General features: G+C 48.7%; 1 long non-coding RNA gene across 1 annotated transcript; it reads left to right on the top strand.

Annotated features, from left to right (window-relative positions):
• Nucleotides 1-1,487: 1,487 nt before the first annotated feature.
• On the top strand, nucleotides 1,488-21,145 carry LOC115830489. Its single transcript, XR_004026041.1, has 3 exons — nucleotides 1,488-1,603; nucleotides 15,754-15,909; nucleotides 20,823-21,145. It is a non-coding gene; the product is annotated as an uncharacterized LOC115830489 (long non-coding RNA).
• The last annotated feature ends 289 nt before the right edge of the window (nucleotides 21,146-21,434 follow it).

The raw sequence follows: 21,434 nt of genomic DNA, 5'->3' as shown, positions 1-21,434 counted from the left end.
GTTGCATTAGCATACCACGGGCCTGGATGCCCAGAGAACAGGATTTTAGTCCTGCTCTGCTGCTGATGACTAGCTGTGCCGCCTCGTGCAAGACACTTCCCTGCTCTGTCTTCATCGGTTAATTAAGAAGCCTGGACAAGCCAACCTCATTCCCTCTACCTGGAATGCATCTCCTTCCGTTTCCCCGTGGCTGCTCCTTTCCATCTTTCACATCTCAGCTCACATGTCAGCTCCTCCAAGAAGAGATAACCACCCTCTGTTACCACCACTCCCCACCACCCAAGCACTCTGGAGCACATCGTCTCTGTTTTAGTTTCTTTATGGAACTTACCACTGTCTTAATTATCTCTGCATTTGTACTCACTTGTTCCCTTGTGTGTTATCTCTGTCTCCTCCCCACTGTCATCTCCACAAGATCAAGAGCTTCATATGTCTTATTCATCTCTTTCACACCAATTCAGTACATGGCACATGATGGGGACTCAAAAAAAATAGTATGTCCACCAGCAGAATCATGAGGTGATAATTAAAACCCCTCCAGGATGGCACTCAATAGTCCTTGACATCTGCACCCAGAAAGTAAGGGTGGCATAGGGTGCAGGAAGAGCGGGGTTCATCCAGGAGAACTCGTGGGAAAAGGATGATCAGAGCTAGGTTCTGGGAGACAGGAATGCCAGCCTAGAGAAGGGGAAAACCTGTCTTGAGAAGGCAGGCAGGAGCCACAGTGGTGGAGAGCTTCGAGTCCCTGCAGCTGCTACACTTTCAGGCTTCCAGCCAAGACCATTTGGTGAACTATATTAATAATCACAATACAAGAATCCCTTGTGGACTGGAACAATTTCCCTTCCAAGGCAGTGACATGCCTATCACTTCACTTTATTCTTCTGCCATCCCCTTGATACAAAGGAGGAGAAAATATCTTCTGCTGTTTATATGTATAAAATTAATAACAATTGTTCATTTGTATAGTACTTTCCCATTTCCCGAACACATTTTCTTATACAGGAATGACGGTATTTATTCCCATGTTGCAGAGAGAGAGAGAGGAGAGAGAAGAGAGAGGAGAGAGAGCAAAGAGAGAGAGAAGAGAGAGGAAGAGAGAGGAGGAGAGAGGAGAGAGGAGAGGGAGAGAGAAAGGAGAGGGGAGAGAGAGAGAAAGGAGAGGGGAGAGAGAGAGAGAGAGGAGGGGGGGAGAGAGAGAGAGAGAGAGAGAGAGAGAAAGTAAGTACACGGCTAGCTTATGAGAGCTCCCCACACACACATCCAGGGGGCTAAATTATTTGTAGGGTCAGGACGAGGCATGCGGACAGTGGGAAGGGAACAGTCTCCCTTCCCGACCTGAGCATGGAGATGGAGATCACCCTGAGTGAAAATGTTCATTTTTACAGTTCAGGGAGAGAGGGGCAGAGACTTCTTGTATTACAGAATTCTAGAATTCTCAGCTGAAAATGATGTTGGAGATGTCTATGATCTCATTATACCCAGGTCCCACTGCCCTCTTCTAAGCTCTTTATCATCATAATTTCTGATGTAAAGAGCATGATGCCATGCACAAAATGGGCCCTCAGTGACTATCCGATGCAGGGCCAGGCACTGAATGCAGGTGAGTGAGGAGGATCAGGTGCAATAAGCCAACAGCCATTGGCACTCAGCCCCTGTGTGGGGGATACAATAGGGAGTGGTGGGGACTGTGGCAAGTTAGGAGAGTGTAAACCCTGTGTGAGGGGAGAAAGATTGCAGCCAGTTGTTGCCATGTGGACATGCAGGCCCAGTGCTACCAATTCTTACAGTTTTGAAAGAAGGTCAGAAGTGTGGATCTCTATCAGAAATTCTAGAATATTAAATGTGGGCGCTTAAATTTAAAACACTGTATAGGCCAAACAAAATATGTCTAAGAGCAAGTTTCCTTTAACAGCTTTGTTGAGGTATAGTTGATATACAAATAACTGTACCTAGTTAATGTGTACAATTTGGTGAAGTTGGACATACGCAAACACCCATGATACCATCACCACAATCAAGGTAATAGGCATATCCAACACTTCCCAAAGTTTCTCGTATTTCTTTGGGGGGTTTTTTTTGTGGTAAAAACACTTAACATGAGATCTTAAGGAATCTTGAAATACACAATACCATATTCTTAATTATAAGCACTATGTTGTACAGCAGAGCTCTAGAACTTATTCACCCCACAGAACCGAAACGCTATACATGTGGAATAACAATTCCCCATTTGCCTCTTCCCCTAGGCCCTGACAATTTGCTCCAAGCCCTGGGTGCTGTTGGTGCAGCCAACTGTTTTCTCTCCTGATATTAGTTTGACAATTTCTGATATGTCATACACGTGGAATCAATTTCTGATACATCATATACATGGAATCAATTTCTGATATGTCATATACATGTGACTGGCTTATTTCACTTAGCATAATGTCCTCCAGGTTCATTGTGTTGTTGCAAATGACAGGATTTCCCTCTTTTTCAGGGCTAAATAATATTCCACTGTATGTATTTACTATGTGTTCTTTATCCATTCATCTAACAGAAAGTTTCTATCCATTGTTCATTGGTTTGACACTTGTAGTTAAATGAATAAATTAATCCTGTTCAAACCCTTCATTGTGAAGACTAGGCAACTGGAAGAGTTAAGCCATGTTCCTAAGGTAACAAGCAATGATGGGCAAAGCTTAAACTCCAAGTTTCCAGATTTCCAATCCGGTTCTTAAACTGTTGATCCAGGGACAAGGTCAGTGAGGGGTATTGTGTATATGAGGACCCGTTAGGTTTGGGGACACATCACCACCTAGTTTGCTGTCCTGAATCCACACATTCCATCCAGCCCAGACCTAGGCCAAGAAGCCAGGGCCCATTGTCCCACATGCACTGAAAGGCCTCACCCACAGAAGAGGCACAGGCAACAGCACCTCCTGGCCTCCCTCCAACCAAAACCTTAGAAGAGCCCCTCACACCCTCTCCTGTGCCCCATCCTCAGGCCACTTAGCATGCAGCACCGTGGCACAGGCCAGCTGTCACTTAGGCACTTACAGGCAGATCCGTGGAAAAACCAAACCACTGTTATTACACTTAATAACCAGTTTCCACATCATCAACTCATTGGAGTCTGACAGGCGCTGTTAGGGCGTCAGCTCCTTGGCCTAACAAGTCAGCACTAGCTGCGGGGTGGGAGAGCACCAGGCAGGACTGGGCACCAGCCTCCTGTGAGTTATTCCATCCCCCTCCTGCCCCACACGGAGGACACACACCGAAGGGCAGCCGAGGCTCCGACCCGCCTCTGCCCCCACACACTCAGGAGCTTAGCGGCCACATCAACAGGCACCCAAGGTTTATAGCAGGATCAGAACCCCAGAGAAGGGGACTCAGGGCCCTGACTGGTGTCCGAACAGGAAAAAACAGCCCGGCTCGGCAGAGTAGGGGCCAAGGGGTCTGAAGGAAGAGAATCCAGGACTGGGACAGCTGGTTGGATCCTAGCTCTACTGTGTGGCCTTGAGTAAGATACTCCATCTTTCAAGCCCCAGCTCCCCACGTGTAAAAGGTGGTACCTCAAAGGGTTCCTTGGAAGGCAAGCATTGTGCCAAGCATGGTGTCCATGCCTGATAAATGATGGGTATCACTGAGTTATTATGAAATGGAGACGGGCAGAGGGTGGGGGTCCTAACAGGAGGACACAGGACAAGCACAGGGACTATTAGAAAATAAGACCACTGAGAAATGCTTCTGGATCCACCTAATATACTAACTAGGAGAGGTTAGGTCTTTTAGAGCTGTCAATAAAATAGCTAATAATAAAAAAGCCTAATATTTTTTCATTGTACCCCCTTTTAGAAATAACTCAGAGATGTTAAGTCACTTGCTCGAGGTAGCCCAGCAAGCAAGTGGTGGAACTTGGCTTGGAGGCCCAGCAAGTGAGACTGCAGCCTGAGATCTCGGCAGTCCTTGCCCCTTCTCCCTCTCACTCCCTCCCCTTCCAGCCCATTTGGGTATCACAAAAGAAGATCTGCTGGAGGAGAAGCAGGAGGGGCTGGCCCAAGATGAGGCAGGGTCTTCATCTCCCACTCCCAGATCGTTCCACACTGAAACAGCAAATGACACTAGAGGCTTAGGGAACAATTCAGTGGTAGGTGGGGGCCAGGGCCCCAGGCCTCTGGAATGCAGCGATCTGCCTGTTGCTCTGGGTAAGGCCACTCAAGCACCGACTTCCAGGAGGCCCAGCCAAATTGGTGGTTCCCACTCAGAGCCTTGGAGGACAAAGGGCCAGCCCCGTGACCAGACCCTGGCACATACACCTGCCTGGCGGAACCCTCCTGCTGCCCGCTGCAGCACGGGCCTGAGGTAGTGCAGTGCTGCCATCTTTTGGCCACACGCTGCACTGCATCCCCACCTGGCCGGTTGGGTGGACAGGGCCCCAGGTGCTCCAGCAGCCCATTCTCCGGTGCTACAGCGTCGCTGAGCCTGGAGAGGGTCTACCCAGCAAGCTCTGGCAGGGCGGACTCTCCATCAAATGTGGCCCAAGATGTCAGAGCAGCCCTGCAGCCACAGAGGCGCCTTCAGCCTTTGGAAAGAAATCGTGGGCCATGGACCCAAGGGGCCCAAGTCTGGCTGGGGTCCCCCACTCCATCCCGTGGTGTGTGCAAGGAGGCAGAGCAGAGACAAAGGATGTGGGTGAGTGGGAGACGGCACACTCCAGGGACCTCAGCAGACAGTTTGCTACCTGCTTCCGCGTGAGCTGAGATTCCCAAGATGCCAGGAGCAGTTGTCTCTGAGAGGTGGAATTGTGGGTGATGGGAATGATTTTGTTAGGTTGACTGTTTCATTGTGATTATTCTATTATTTTTTCTTTATGTTTAATTGGAATTTCACATTTTTCTACAATGCCCAAGTCTCAAGAAATAATTTGTTTATAAACTTGTCTGAAAGTAAATTTGCTTTTAAGTAAACACATAATTCTAGAGCAGAAAGGGACCCTTTCTTTCACAGCTGAGGAAAATAAGCTGAGAGACAGGTAACTTGCCCAAGGTCACACCCCTAGTTTGTGGCCAAGATGGACTAGAACTTCCCTCTCAAGACAGGGTCTTTCTCCTTTGAGAGTGAACTGGGCCTTTCCCTGACCCTCTAGCTAGGGTAAGATCCCCTATTTCTCACCCATGGTAGCTGTTTTTCTGTTTACTCCCTGTCTCTCCCATGCAAGCTTCATAGGGGCAGGAACTTCACCCATCTTGTTCACTAAGGTATTCCCTGTGTCCATTATAGTCCAGGGCATGTGGCAGACACTCCATAAATGCATGTTGAATGGATGCATGGAGTTAATCAGGGAAGGCTTCCAGGAAGAGGTGAGTTATACATCCATTTTTGAAAAGGCACTTGTAACAGATCAACAGAGAAGATGAGAAGCATTCCTAGAGGCTGGAGGATGGGCTAGACCTGGCACACAGTAAAGATGTGTTCCCAAATATTTGTAGGGGAGAGGAGAATGGCAGAGTAGTACAGATTGTCCTTCTATGCCTGTAGGCACCTGAGCTAGGAACCCATCCCTGACCCTGATTCCTTACCTTGTCCTGAGAATTTGGTAAGAAGCCAAAAAGAATCCCTCTACAGGGCCAGGAAAGACACTAAGAGCTGAAGCCTCCATCAGCCTAACTGGATCTGACAAGGTCTGGCTGGACCTGGTTGGACCTGACCATCCTAGGTGGACAGATGGGGCCTGACTGGGCTGGGTCTGAGCTGAGAACCCCCTTCTTACTCCCGTATTTAGGAGACTCTAGTACCTGTCATGTCAGCCTCATCTCCCAGGGCTCTAGAGACATAAAGCAGGGGGAGTAGGGGGAGGGACAGAAACACTGAGGCCAAGGGAAAATGTGAGGGGGTCCAAATTTATGTAGAATCTTGTTTCTAGGGTCTTTTATAAGATCACTATTACTTTAGGAACATAAAGATGCATTAAGATGTAATGATCATGTTAAAGTATGGAAGCCATTTACTATGTTTAGGTACAGATATGAAAGTCAGAAAAATGGAAAATTTCAGCGGGGGGAATGAACATTTCTGAAAGGAAAAAAAATTCTTAATTTTTCTGGAAAATTCCCTCAAAACATTCTTGGAAAAAAAGGTTTATTTATCCCAGAATGGTGCATCATGTCTGACAAGGAGGCCAGAAGCCCTGTGCACCTCCCTCTGACCCCAATCAGAAAGGAGACATGCAATTACTGAGCACCTGCTGTATGCCAGGCTCCGGGCTGGGCTCTTTGTGAGCATTGTCTGGTGTGATGGAAATAGGTCCACCTGTAGACTGCAAGCACAGGCAGCCCGCAGGAGCCTTCGGTGGACCAATGGCATTCTCCCTGACACCTGGGGGTGTCTCTCAGCCTTAGCCTCTGCCTGTGCAGGTGTGCCTGGCCACACAAAAGGTGGGTGGGGTTCCAGTCTGCCTTTGGCCTGGCATATATTTGGAAAGTGGGGTACACATGCTTGTGTACCTCTCCCCTTCCCAAAGCACTTCATGACCGGCCCTAAATAGAACTCAGCCCCACACTGGGCTTCAGACTTTCAACGTCCTCCTGCAAAACCCTTCGGCACCAACACCTAAAGAGACCAGGATGGGATGTTGATGAGGGTCCGCTCAGGGAATTGGAGCTCGGATAATTCTTTATTGTGAGTGTGAAACAAGAATTCAGAGAGGAAGAGGGCAAAGACAGAATGACAGCGAGCATGTCAGAGAGAGACTCAGAAACAGAGAGAGGTAGAAACAGAGAGAGACAGAGAAAAAGAAAGATAGGGAAAAAGAGACAAGAGGAGAAAAAGAGATAAGCAGAAAAACCCAGAGAGGAGGTTACAAAGCAGGGAGGGGAGGAGAGAGGGATAAATGATGGACCAGCAGTTACAGGGCCAGGGAAAAGGGGGAAGGCGGAAGACTATCTTTCCCCGCTGCCCACCCCCAGGCCCGCCCCCCCTCGACCCTCCCTGGAAGAACCGCTCAGAAATGGGAGGCGAGGAGAGGGAGCAGATATAGGCAAAGTCGCTAGGTAACCTTGGAGACGAGAGCCAAGGAGATGTGCAGGGGGAGATGGGCACAGGGAGGGGCACGGCAGGGGGTGGGGACACAGGCAGGAGAGCGGCAACAGGTCCCACCATCCGGGGAGGGGCGGGTGGGGACAGAGGCCAAAGAGAGTGACCCGGATGAGCTGGGGGAGGGAGAGGAACAAAAGATTCCAGGAACAAACCTAAAGAGGCCTGAGAAGTCAGAATAAAGAGGGATTTTACTGAGAATCAATTTAGGGAAGAGCGAGCAGGGAGTTGGGAGCTATGATAAGAGAAAGGAGGGTGAGGCGGGTCGGGCAGCAGCAATGCAGCCAGGAGTAGCTGACCCACATGGCTGTGTTGAAGTGAGGGGGGCCGGGCCATTGGCTCTGGACAGTGGGGCACAGGTAGGAAACAGTCACGGCAGACTGGTGCAGGGAGCCTGGGTTTCTGACCCTTTCCCTGAGACCTGCTAAAGGCGATGAATCTCAGCTGTCTAGCCAGCGGGACCATTCCAATCATTTGTGTCCCAAATCCTGAGTCCTGCTATGTGCCAGGTGCTTTGCTAGGCACTCTAGGGGACATGGGGACCATTGACAAACATGTACCCTGAAGACACTCATGGGTTAGTGGGGGAAACGAAGTGTGTACACAAACAACGAGAAGATGGTGACATGGAGGGACTCCCGAATCACTCACTGCCATCCAGGGGCCCATGAGAGGGAGCCTCTCCAACGGGCCATGCCTGAGCCAGGTCCTGAAGACAGGGCAGGGCTGAGACAAGAGAAACGCTCATCAGGTAGGGGGCAGCAGGAGCCCGCAGCAGGCAGGCCAGGGAAGCCCAGGGTGACCCTGGGTCTGCCAGTACTAGTGTGTGGCCCAGGACAAGTCACCTCTTTTCTGAACCTGCCTTTTCCCACCTTGCAGAATTTAAGGATTATGGATAATATCTGTGTAGTGCCTGGCACATGGCAGCTACTCAATTAAGGGTAGCTATCATTGTTATAAAGAATAAATAGAAAACAGTGAGCTAGAATAAAAGGAAATGGCTAGAAATGGACTGGAAAGGGGGTTTTAAGACACCCTCACCTCCCACGATCAGAAGCAGCTGTGATCCACAGTCAGGAGGAACTATCCCCAAAGAGCCTTTGGTGGAGCTCTGATTGGTGTCTGGTTAAGAGCTGGGTAGCTTACCATTACCAGCCAAAAAGAACAGTTAAGAGTATGCTGGTTTTAAAATGTGTCCACAATTTTCTTTAGCATTCCTTAAAAAAAAAAAAAAAAACCCGAATTCCCCTCCACGTGAATGTGGCCAGACTTAGTGACTCACTTCTAGTAAAAAGAATGTGTTAGAAGTTACAGAGTGACTTCTGAAACTAGGCCATAAAAGACATTGCTCCTTTCTTCTTGGGCTCTGTCTCACTCAGATCACTCATTCTAGGGAAAGCCATGCCCTGGAGACACTCAAGCAGTCCTATGGAGAGGTCCACAGGGCAAGGAACAGTGGCTTCCTGTCAGTAGCCAGGAGGCCTTGTGAGCCATGCAAGTCAATCATCTTGGAAGTGGATCCCACAGCCACAGTCAAGCGTTCAGATGAGATGGGAGCCCCAGCCAACATGTTGACTGCAACTTCACAAAAGACTTCATGCCAAAAACATCTAGCTAAGCCACTCTCAAGTTCCTGATCCACAGAAACTGGATGAGATCATCCATGTTTATTGTTGTCTTAAACTGCTGAGTTCTGGGATCATTTACAGTGGATAGCTAATACGGGGGCCTATGACTAGGTCTGGAGCCACAACCCCCAACAGGGCATCAAACCCACAGCAGTGGCCCAGTCAGTGCCCATGGCAGTGAGTGGGGTGAGGAGATGAGACGTAGGGACCCAGGCAGGAAATCAACAGGTCCTGCCATAGCTGGAGCTCCGAATGACACTCAGAGCAGGCCTGGCTGTGTAAGGCATGGGCAGGTTCAGGGTTGTTCAGTATTTCCAGGAAAGGCAGTGAGATGGAATTGGTCATCTTTGTTCCTGGCTCTACCCCCATAGATACAGCTATGTGGCTCACCTAGGGCAGCAGGCAGGTCAGGGTAGAAGTAAGCACAAGGAGGCATTTACCTCACCTGATCTCAAACTCCTGTCTTCCACTTATTATCTGGGTTATCCTACACAAGTGACCCTGACTCTCTTTGCCTCAGTTTCTCATCTGTGAAATGGTGATAATAAACCCTGCTTTGTGGGGTAATACTCTCACAGTGTGGCAGAGCCTCGTTACACGAAAATCAGATGATGAAATAAATATGCAGCATTACACAAAGTCAGAGCTCCTTAAGCTTTGGTACCACCCAGCTCTTGGAGCCAAGAGAACAGGTTTAGCTGTGGGTCTGTTTTTCTTTGCCTTCTGACTCCCACGTGGCCCACGTCCCTAAGGGCAGAATCAATTTGTACCAAAGCTTAAGAGGAAATATTTCTAAAAGCACACTGATTATTTCTGATTCATATCAATCTTCCAACTTGTTTGCAGACTAAAACTTGGCATTGACCTCATTCCATTCTCATGACAACCCTGGTTGCTAACTGAGGCATGTTTGCTTTGCTTACCTAAGCCTCAGTCTCCTCATCTGTGAAACAGGGCTAGCAACTGTACTGGATCCATTTGGTTGTTGGGTTGGGTTGGGTTAAACGAAGTCTCAGGGGAATGGGCCTAGTAGGCTCTCCTCAAATGCTTAGGGTAACTATGGCAATGAAAATTTCACCAGGGCCTGCAACACTAAATATGCTCTTGTAGCACAAAATGTAAACAACATGAGCATCCTGACTCCTTTTATAGAAGAAGTCTATGCTCTTTCTGAGGCCTTCTCCTTGAATAATTAACTATTGGAAACCCCAGGAAATTCTGACATAAGGCAAGTGTCTGTCTTCCTCCCTGATCACTTGCTGCATCATTCTGTCCAGTGTTCACCTCTGTACCCACTAGTACACCTCCCACATCAGTGCCCGCTGCATGTACGCGAAGAACCTCTGGGATGGATGGATGGATGGACGGATTAGTAGATGGATAGATGAGTAGATAAGTGGGTGCCTGTGTGTGTGGATGGATGTGTGAGTAGATAAGTGGATGTGCATAGATGGATGGGTGAACAGATGGGTGAGTAGGTGGATGGGTGGGTGAGTGAGTTAAGGAGGGATGGAAGGAAGGAAGGAAGGAAGGAGGGAAGGAAGGAGGGAAGGAGGGAGGGAAGGAGGGAGGGAAGGAGGGAAGGAAGGAGGGAAGGAAGGAGGGAGGGAGGGAGGGAGGGAGGGAGGGAAGGAAGGAGGGAAGGAGGGAGGGAGGGAGGGAGGGAGGGAAGGAAGGAGGGAGGGAAGGAAGGAGGGAAGGAAGGAAGGAGGGAAGGAAGGAAGGAAGGAAGGAAGGAAGGAAGGAAGGAAGGAAGGAAGGAAGGAAGGAAGATAGATTTCAGCTCTCCTTCACTCCAGGCCCCATGCCAGACCTCACCCTATTCCTTCCTTGGGGCTCAGTATATACAGAGAGAATTCCTCTCCTGCAGGGACAGAGGAGAGAGAGAGGAACATCAATCATCCCACAGTTAGTTTTCAATCTTAATTATACACATTTCTGATGCATTCATCAACTTCCCCTATTAAGGCTGCCATAACGCCGTCTCTGCCCTAGGGTGTGCAGAGGGAGAATGGGCTATTCTCTCCAGAAGAGAGGGAGAGAGGCGTCCTAGCTAGATCTAGAAGCCTGTGTCCTTCAAGGTTCCGGGGGTCCAGCAGCCAGGTGCAAAGACACAGCCAGCAAGGCAGGAGCCTTCTACCATGTCCTGACCCCTGTGAAGTCTTAGGATTCTCTAGGAGGAGGATAGAGAGGACCCTCCCTCCACCAACACCAACACCCCACACCAGAGATGCCCAGAGAGATGGCTTGCTAGTGGCTGGGAGATTATTTTGATGTCATGGAAAGACTCCTACACTTAAGTCAGAAGGCTTGGACTGAAGATTCAGCTCTGATACCTACTGACCATGTGAACTTGGACAAGCCAAATGACCTCTTTGAACCTCATTTTGGTGAGGAGGTTAGATTAGATAATCTTGTAAGATCCCTACCATCTCTCAAGAGTCATTGGGTCCAGAAGTTCAGCATCAAGGTCATTCAGGAACCCCTAGTCTGGACACAGAGATCAAGGCAGGAGAGTTCTGCCTATTAGCTGGCCACCTGTTGGCCTGGATGAGTCAGGGAAGCCTCCCAGGTCCTCCCTCTCAAGACTATGACTGTTGCCAGGAAGGACACCCTAGCAGAGCCTGGAGCCTCCACACCATGGGCTGGGGTTGGCAAGGAGGCTGTAGCAGTACCAGAAACCTCTGAGCATGCCACACAACTTACCCTCTGCAGAGGTACCTGCCCTGTAGGGAGTCAGTACTTTCTAGTCCCAAAGCTTCCAGGAGATGGAGAGCCAGAACCACTTCCTAGGGCCCAATGAGGGGTTCATGGCCACATCCACCCTGCACCAAGTCCTCAAGAGCCAGGTAGAAGCTCCAGCCACAGGCAGAACCAAGCTTCCTACCCCGTGCTCCAGCCTCCACCTTGAACTCTAAGCCCCAGTCTCCCTGCTGTGAGTGCCACCTGGCCAGCCCAGGCTGCCCTGGCAAGGACATGGAACCAGGCCAGGTCCCTACTGTGGATGGTAATTCATGGTGCTTCAGCTCCACCAGGCCAGACTCCACCAATCAGGAGACAGGTCTTTCCAGAGCTCAGCCTCAACTGCTCCAAAGCTGAGCCTGGGAAGAGGGAAGGGTGACATGAATGGCCAGCCCTCACCTTCTGCCAAGCCCAGGGAAGAAGAGGGCTGGCATTACACAAGTACTTTCCTGGAGACAGTATCTGTTAGGAGCCTTTGCCTCCCTCTGGGTTCCAACCCAGCCTGCCCACCCTGTGGCCAAGAGCATCCCTGGCCCCTGGCTCCAGCCACAGCTCCCAAAGTCAACTCATTCTGCAAGTAAAAGCACTGAGCCCAGGAAGGGGAGACAACTTTCCCACGCAGCAGCAATAGAGAGAAGGGAGCTCTTCCCAGCTGTGCTGCCCTGTGGCTCCAAGGTAGAGGGATGGCAGTGCAGGCTCCAGGACCCAGCACCAGACTCCTCCATGGGTTTGGCTGACTCCCATGGGAGGGTCTCTAGGAAGACAAGAAACAGAAGCCTGAGGTACACCTGGCTTGGAGACTGGCTTCACCTGTCCTCATGTCCCTGCCACTAACCTGCTGCATAAGCTTCCCCCTAAGAGACCTAGCCCCAATGTGTCTATGGTTCCTCATTTGCCCAGCATCATCCTTGGCTCAGGGCTTCTTGGGAGGTCCATATGGGCAAATACCCTGCATCACCCGTAGATGCCAGAGCTGCAAAGAGACCTGGACAACATCCATCCCAACCTCCAGCTTTTGCAGTTGTAGAAGAGGCTCAGATAAGTTAGGTGATTTTCCCAAGGTCACACAGTATGTCCTGCAAGAATGAATTAAAACACTCATCACTGTATAAATATAAGGAATAGAAACAATGTTTATATAACAGATATTTGAATCAGTGATTATCTGATAAAAGTTACAGACTCTCCCTCTGAGAAACACATGTGTCAAAGTGCAGACTGCCCATGTGATATGAGGGGGTTGGCTACTGAAGCCCATTCATGGATTAGCCTGTGGTCAGGGTTTCCAGCTCTGTCACTTGGACAACTTACCTAACTCTCTGTGCCTCATTTCTTCAACAACCAAAGGGAACAACAGTACATACCTCCTGGTTGTTTGTAGGATTTAATGAGTTTGCAACGTACTTGGAACAATGCTTGGCACATAATAAATGCTGAATAAATGTTTGCTATTATTACTCCCTGAAGACAGTCTTGGCACCCCCAAGGAGCCCCAGATGCCAGGGAAGCCTTCCTACCAGAGGGCCTTTCAAATGTCCAGGGGTACCTGCTCATGTCTCCTCAAACTCCCAGCTTCACCTGGGCTGGGTGAGCAAACTGTGAGATGAGGATCCCACCGCCCCTGCCTCCCACCACCATTAGGCAAATGACCCTGATTCAAGCCTTGGTCAACCTCCACCTGCCCACTGCCCACCTGGACAGCCACTGGCTGCACTTCCAGGAAGCTGCCTCTTCCCCTCACCCTCCCCACGGCCCAGGAATCAATGCAATCCCCTAAAAGCTCATAACTTGGAGGTAATTATAAGAAGCATCAATTACCCAGCAATGTGGATTTCATGAATTCAATTAATTTGCATGGCAATCGATACGGGCGGGTTTGCTGGGGTCCCCAGGGGAAGTTAGGACATTGTTCTGCACGCTATTGATTTTACAATGTAAAACAAAACCTCTCTCCTCGAATTCATAGATGCCCATTCAGCCATATTAACTTTCAGATCATTTATTTTTGTATGTCTTTCAACTCTGTTTGTTGCTATCACACAGATGCAGAGTATTACATTGTAGGGAATAATTGAATCAATACAGTCATGCTATGCCAGATTTCCCCAGCTCGAGGAAGAAGAGCAGTTTGCCCACCAGCTCTTCTGCACTCTGCCTTCCCCAGCCAGCGGTCCACCCTCGCGCCCACCCCAAACTCTCCCTCTCCCAAGCAGGCCACTCCCCTAAGTTTCTCACTCTGTCCAATGTATCTACATTCAGGACAGACTTAAAGTGCAGCTGGGGAAATATGGTTAGACAATAGGAAGAATTTTTCCGTCGGTGAATGGAAGCTCAAGGACAGTTGGAAGGAATTGAGGGCTTCCCTTTTTGGAAGGGTCTTTGGAACCAAGAAGATTGCAGACTGATGGGACCCTAAGTTAGTGGCCTCTCAGGAATCCTGGACAGGTGAAGAGTGCTTCTTTTCCTCCCCTAGAAGCAATGAGATTGAGGAGACAGCATTTTCTGAACATTAACCCATCCCATCTCTTGAAGAAGGCCAAGTTTAATAAGAGGAGTGATTATGAAAAAAGTCAGGGGCCTACCAGCCTTAGCCTCCCATGCCTCCAGCTCAGGTGCGCCCAGCTCTGCTGTGTTCTTGAATCGTGCCCCCTCTACACCCAGCCAGCCAGCTCCCCGGGTCCTCTTTGAGGCCAGCATATGCTCTGAGCAGCATCTGAGACTCCTGCACACCCTACATATACACACACACATTGTCACACACACACACACACACACCACACACACTCAGCAGAACAAGGCTGGGGCCCGCCAACCCAGCCACACTCCCAGGAGAACAGGGACCACCTTCCTGCCCCACAAAGCCCCTACTCAGCACACCACCCTCCACTCCCCATGTCTAGAGAAGGAGTGAAGCCTTTTTTTTAATTTGCCTCTACCCCCCGCCCGTCAGGATATTAGACAGCTAAACAGCCCAGCGCCTGTTTCCTTCAGATAACCAGCTCCTGACAAGCCCCCTAATTGTCCCCAGAATCTCAGTGCCAGTGTATAGAGTAGGTCATTTAACCAACAGTACACACAACTAAATAAAAATCCATTTTCCAAGAGAAAATTCTATTCTTATCAGAGTTTTGCAAGAGGGTTGCAAGCGGCCCATGTTAATTGAAGCTTTGATGTTTGTAGGAGGAGGCCTCTAATCAACGCCACAAAGGAGGCTGATTCACTGCAGTGTGCCCCTCGGCCGAGGAGCAGAGTCTGGGGAGCTGGTGATGGGGGGCATGGGGTGCAGAGGGCTGGGCAAGGACAGAGGATCCACGCTAGCCACTGGACAGCACAGGGTGCCAGCCATTGCCTCAGGCGCAGAGGCAGGCACAAAGATGTCAGGGAGGCAGGTGGCTGGGTCAGGAAAGTCAGCAAGGCTGGAGGTGAGCAGGACCCAGTGTCAGACAAGCCTGGGGTCAGGATCTACCTGGTAATTTGCTCACTGTGTGGCCTTGGGCAAGTCACTTGACATTGCTGAGCCTCAGTTTCTCCTCTGGATGACCATAATCCTCTTTACCTATCCTCAAAAGCCATTTGATGATGATCAAATCAAAATAAAAGCACAGAAAGTGAGTTTCATTTCTGAGTATGTCCTATGAACTAGGCTACCTGCTAACCACTTTACAAGTGGCTTAGTGTAGTGCATCTGATGTGCTTCCTGCCTTCTGATGACTGCTTTGTAATTGTCCTCATCTCATTCATCTTCAAGGTGGGGAATCTTAGCCCATTTTGCATATAGGGAAACTGAGGCTCAAAGTGCCTAAGTGTCTGGCTCAAAACTTCACAGTAAAAAGTGGCAGAGCTGGGATTCAAACCCTGCTCTCTTCAACTCCAGAATCCAAACAGTTTTCTCTTACTTGAGCTGCTTCTCCTAAAACAAGGTAGGAGGGCCCATCCAGACCCCTCATGCCTATCTCCCCACTTCCCGTCCCTTTACCTTCACACCTTCACACACACACACACACACACACACACACACACACACACACACACGTCATTTCCTTTGCTCCTCACAGCAACCACCAAAGCAGTCAGGTAGGCACCTCAAAACAAGAAAGGGGATCTTGGGGGAGTTTGTGTGGGTTAATGAGCTATTCTTCATAAAGTCAACTCTGCTGGGACCATAACAAACTCTCAAAAACTGGCAGCCCCAGCACTGTGATAATGGTGGTGGTGGTGATGGTTTTCATACCCAGCACACAAGAACTGCTCAAAAGAGACAGTTAACAATAGCCATAAAATCATTAGCATCCCTGTTTTCTAGATGCATATACCGGAGCTCAGAGGATTTCAGTGAGTTCCCCCGGCCACAACCAGTGAGCAGCAATGTCAAGATGTCTTGAATCCTGGGCCTCAGCTGCAAAGCCATAACCAGTCCTCTGTGTTCCCATGGGCCAGTGCTTTACGAAGGTCCTTGCAGGTTAGGTGGAAGGGGAAATCTAAACACAGGCCTGCCCAGCACCTGGGCAGTGAAGTGAATCCCGGTCCTGAGCACCAGGCATGGGAGGGAAGTGTCTTCAGAAGAGAAAGGAGAAGGAGTGGGCGAATTTGCCAGGCCAGATTAGGCTAGAAAGAGTTTACATTCCATATTCAATATGTATTTACCTGTGAGCTGCCAGTTCTGCACCAGGGCTTGCGGGCTCAGGGATACAAGAACACATGGATGAGAGGCTTTCATTTCCGTGGGAGCTGTCTAAAGCCAGGGGAGCTTTGGCAGAGGTCTCCTTGGGCCCTCCAGGAAGAGAAGGTAGGTTTCAGGTGCCATTTCCAGGATGCGTGGGGGTGTCTGGGCAGGGAATTGAGGAGTGAGAGGATCTCCAGGATCTTTCACACCCATGGCTGCATTTGGCGACTTTACCAGCTAAGATCAACCAACAACGAGGAAACCGAGGCCCAGAGAGCTCCGGTGACTTGTTCAAGATCCCAGGATCTGCAGGGAGCTGAAGTGGCATCCAAACCCAGGTCTTTGACTAGCCTCTTTCCCACTATGCCAAGCCAGTAGGGGATGGATGCAAAATGTAAAGTGGCTAGCTCAAAATCAGGCGTTAAAAGCAGGTGTAAGGAAATGGGCACTGGGCAGAGCCCACGGGGCTGGCCTTCCCCACAGGCACCAGGGCCCAAGATCTCCAATAGGCAGTCACTGTGCCCAGCAGTGTACGCAGACCGTCTGAAACACTTGGACCCAAAGGGAGTGGGGCTTGGGGAAGGGAGGGAGAAATTTCTCTTTTTCTTTTTTTTTTTTCGAGATGGAGTCTCGCTCTGTTGCCCAGGCTGGAGTGCAGTGGTACGATCTCGGCTCACTACAACCTCTGCCTTCTGGGTTCAAGCAATTCTCCTGCCTCAGCCTCCCGAGTAGCTGGGATTACAGATGTGTGCCACCATGCCTGGCTAGTTTTTTGTATTTTTAGTAGAGATGGGGTTTCATCATACTGGCCAGGCTGGTCTCCTGACCTCAAGTGGTCCACCTGCCTCGGCCTCTCAAAGTGCTGGGATTATAGGCATCAGCCACCACGCCCGGCCAAGCAGAGCAATTTCTACCCAGGATACCAGCCTCTAGCTTCTGCCTGCTCAAGAGCTGTGGGGCCTGAGAAAAGATGATGGAGAGGTTCAGGGGACCAGTTACTGAGTCAAGGCCAAAGTGAATGGGATGTGTTAGGACCAGCAAGCCTCCTACTCCTTAACCATCTCCACTGATTCCATTTGCTATAACAACAGCAGGGCTTTTTGCTATGAGCTGGCATACCATGAGTTAAAGTTTAACAAGCATCCAGGAAAACTGCTTTATAAAAACAAAAGGTCACAACCTGAGTCTCCTGATCATGAAATCAGGTCCAGTGGAAGCCTGGGTTACTGAAAGGCTCCTAACTGGTCTTCTAACCCTGAACCTCTGTCCTACCCACTCTGTTCTCCACTCTGAAGCTAGCCAGAGAGATGACTCTATGGCAAAATGTGACCATGTCACTCCCCACTTAAAATCCACCAGTGCTTCCTCACTGCCCTGGGGACAAAATCCAAAGACCGTGCTGACACATAAGACCTTTCTCTTTTCCTCCTGCATGCCCTTCCAGGAGTCTTGCAAGCCCCTCCTCATATGCATGCTCCTACAGACAGTGCCCAGCATGCCCAGCTCCATACTCTTATGCTGTCCCTCATCCTATAACATCCCACCACCACCACTACATCCATCCTATGTGTGATGGGTTGCATTAATGGCCACCATTCCAAAGAGCTGGGTATGCGTGTGTTATCTCACTAAAGAGGTAGAATATATGGAATATGTTCCCCTGCCTCAGCCTTGGGTGCAGACATATGACTTGCTTTGGCCAGTAGAATGTTAGAATAAGTGTGATTGGGCTTTCTCTCTTCTCCTTTTTCTGTCACCATTAGAGAATCATGCCAGGCTAGGCTGGTGGTCCCAGAGGAGGATAAGAGGCTCATGGAGCAGAGTTGCCTGATGAGGCCCAGCCAAGATCAGCAGACCCTCAACCAACACATAGACACATGAACCAGATAAATGGTATTGTTATTTGCCACTGAGAGATGGTAGGTGTTTGTTACACAGCATATTGTAGCAGTAGCTAACTGACACATCATTTTAACTTGAGTAAATTCTATCCACTCATTGGATCTCAGTTAAGGTAGATGTCATGTCTTCTTAGAAATCTAACCTGAGCTCCTCGCCTCTTCCACAGGTCAGCATTGGGGGCTCCCATGGCACCCAGCATTAACCCTTACTGCAGCACACAGCATGTACTGGGTTAAAATTGCTATTTCACTTTCCTGTCTCCCTCACCGATCCTGAGCTTCTTGAGGTCAAGGGTTGAATGTTATTCACAATTTCTGACATAGAGGAATTCAATGACTATTTAGTGAAGGACTGAATGTGGAAGTGGCCTTTTCTAAGGGGTAGAAGCAAAAAGGACCTCTCACTTTTCCACCTCAGCCCACCACCATCATGAAAAATGCCCAAAGTGGGACAAAAACTCACGTGAGTTCTCTGCACTTCCTGCCAGCCTCTGGCACACACACTCACACACTTGAATCCCCCAAAGTTAGCCAGGCTGCACTTCCCTGCCGCCCGCTTGCTTGGTGATGAAGCACTTTTTGAGCCACTTTGCTCCATCTTTCTGCAATATCCTCCAGCAAATCAAGCATCCCCTTCTTGGGATGTTTTCAATCTGTTTTATGTTGATTTTAATTAAAGAATTCGAAACTGAACAAACAGTTCCTAGCAGGTGGCCATACAAGTGTGAAATAAGCAAACTGTTTTATCTGCCACAAACTCTGCTAGTAAATTTCTTCAAATTAATCCCAGCATCCGAGAGTCTGCTGATTCCAAGGAGAAAGCTAAGCAATCCTAGCCTCTAAATATTTGCTTTTGTTACAGCTCCTGGAGCCAACGACTGGTGGTGTCCGTCTTTCTCCACGCTCATCCACCTTGTCTCCCAGTCCCATCTCTGGCACTCTGTTGGCCCAACCCATCTGCCCAGAGCAAGGCTCATGTGGCCACATCACTGGGCTCCACAGCCAGAACTCCAGTAGGGTGGCCAGATGCCCAGGGAGACTTCCCAGCCCACCTTCTTCTGAGCACCATCTTCCCCATCTTTACTTTCCACTTCCTCTGCAAGCCCTCCAGCTGAGCCTGGGCCTCCCACCAATGCTTGCCCACCCCAGGGAGGCACAGACATGAAGGCCCAGAACAAGGCTTGCTTCCCTTCCCCTGGTACCACTCAGGAATGAGAGGCGCCCTTGGAAAAATGACACCACCCAGTCCTGGCCAAGGGTATGAGGAAATGGGCCACCTCCTTCACCACTGATGGGAGCTTAAATTAGCACAGCCTTTGCAGAGATCGGTTTGTCTATGCACATCAAGTGTTAGCATCTTTCTTACTTTTGGATCCAAAAATTCCACATGTAGGACTTTAGCCCCCTGCAAAAAAAAAAAAAAAAACAAATCAATGTGCAATAGCAAACATTTACCTTGGAACTGTTTATAACAGCAAAAACAGGGAAACATTTATTGTTCAACAACAAGGATTAAATGATACAGCCATATAAAACATTATACAATAGTATTTAATAATGTGGAAAATAATTTTATGATCTTAGTGGAAAAAGCAGGTTATAATGCAATATATACAGCATGAATTTATTTTTCCTTTATATTTTATGTGTGTACACAGAATATATCATATTCTACATGTAGCATTATATATAATTTATGTAGTATAGTATATATTATTTATGTAGTATACCATTATTATATACTTTTAATACGTATATATGTAGCATATATATTTCTGTAGTATACTACATGTATCTACAGAATATTGTCATTTTATAGGTAGTATATTCTATATTTATAATGCATATGGAATATGCAGAATATACTGTATAGTCTACATGTAGTATAAATATTGCATATACATTAGTCTAGATATGTAATGTGTTGTGTGCATTCACACGTAAGGAAAAAAAAAGACTGGAAGGATATAAACTAAAATGTTAACAATGGCGATCTCTCTGGGCATTGGGAATATAACCGATATCTCTCTTTTTTTTTTTTTTTGGGGGAGATGGAGTCTCGCTCTGTTGCCCGGCTGGAGTTCAGTGGAGTCATCTCGGCTCACTGCAACCTCTGCCTCCCAGGTTCAAGAAATTCTCCTGCCTCAGCCTCCTGAGCAGCTGGAAATTACAGATGCCCACCACACTTTTTTTTTTTTTTTTTTTTTTTTTTTTTTAAGTAGAGACGGGGTTTCATTATGTTGGCCAGGCTGGTCTCAAACTCCTGACCTCGTGATCCGCCCACCTCTGCCTTCTAAAGTGCTGGGATTACAGGTGTGAGCCACCGTGCCTGGCTTTTTTATTTTTAAAAAAATCATTATTTTGTTAGTTTTCTGATTTTGAAAACTCTGGCTAGAGAGGCAGAAGACCTGGGTTGTGCCCTAGCAGTGACACTGATACAATGCCATCTCCTGGCCTAACTCCAAAGCCAGATCTGGAGTCATTAATATCACTTGTGTCAACTTCCTGATCTACATACAATAAGGAAGAGAAATCAGGTCACCTGTAAGGTTGCACCCAGCTTCCATTTTATAATCCTACAGTGTGTCCTGAACCACAGTTGAGAGAGAAAGGCAGACAGGGAAAAAGAAGGTACAAACTCAGCAGAACTTCATCCAGTGTAACCTGTTCCCTCATTCAACCAGCCTCAGAGCCGTAAATATCACTGAATAGGCATTCACTATGCGCCAGGCACTATTACATTACACACTAAATGCAAAGGGATTGCACAGAGTAATAACCTGCATTTCTGCCCCACTGTAACTGCAGGATTATCCCTAGAAGATGGTGGTATCTCTGGCCGTACCCAGGAAAGGCGCCACAGATGCTCAAGTACAAGTGCAGGTCTAGGCATCAGCTACCACCCCATCTACTGGTGGTGCTAATACTTCTCCGGGATACCTCCCCTCCAGTCTTTTCCACCCCTACAGGGTCAGCACTGCTCTTAAGCCTTGAAGTGTCACATCTGCATGGCAGCTGCCAGCAAAACGGAGAAAAATCTCTGTATCCCTTCAGGTGACACTAGCTGCTGTATGGATAAACACCTAAATCTCACTTGGCTGAATGCAATAAAAGTTTATCTGATGCTCACAGCACTGCCCAGTGGGGAGTCAGCTCCACACAGTCATTCATAAACCCAGTCTCCTTCTATCTTGTGGCTCCACCCTTCTCCAACACCCCAGAATCCTCTCTGTTCTGCTGGCAAATGGAGGAAGAGCTAAAATTGCACAAGGGAGGTTCCCTATACAAGGCTGTATTTTAAAGTGTCCACAGCATCTACTCACATCCCATTGGCCAGGACTCAGTCACATGGCCACATTTAAGTGCAAGGAAGGCTGGGAAGTGTAGTCCAGTGTGTGCAGCCAGGGAGGAGAGGAGGCC

Source organism: Nomascus leucogenys, chromosome 15, assembly GCF_006542625.1.
Source record: "Nomascus leucogenys isolate Asia chromosome 15, Asia_NLE_v1, whole genome shotgun sequence".
Lineage (NCBI taxonomy): Eukaryota > Metazoa > Chordata > Mammalia > Primates > Hylobatidae > Nomascus > Nomascus leucogenys.
Note: the sequence above shows the minus strand (reverse complement) of the source record. Positions and strands in the feature narration are given on the sequence as shown.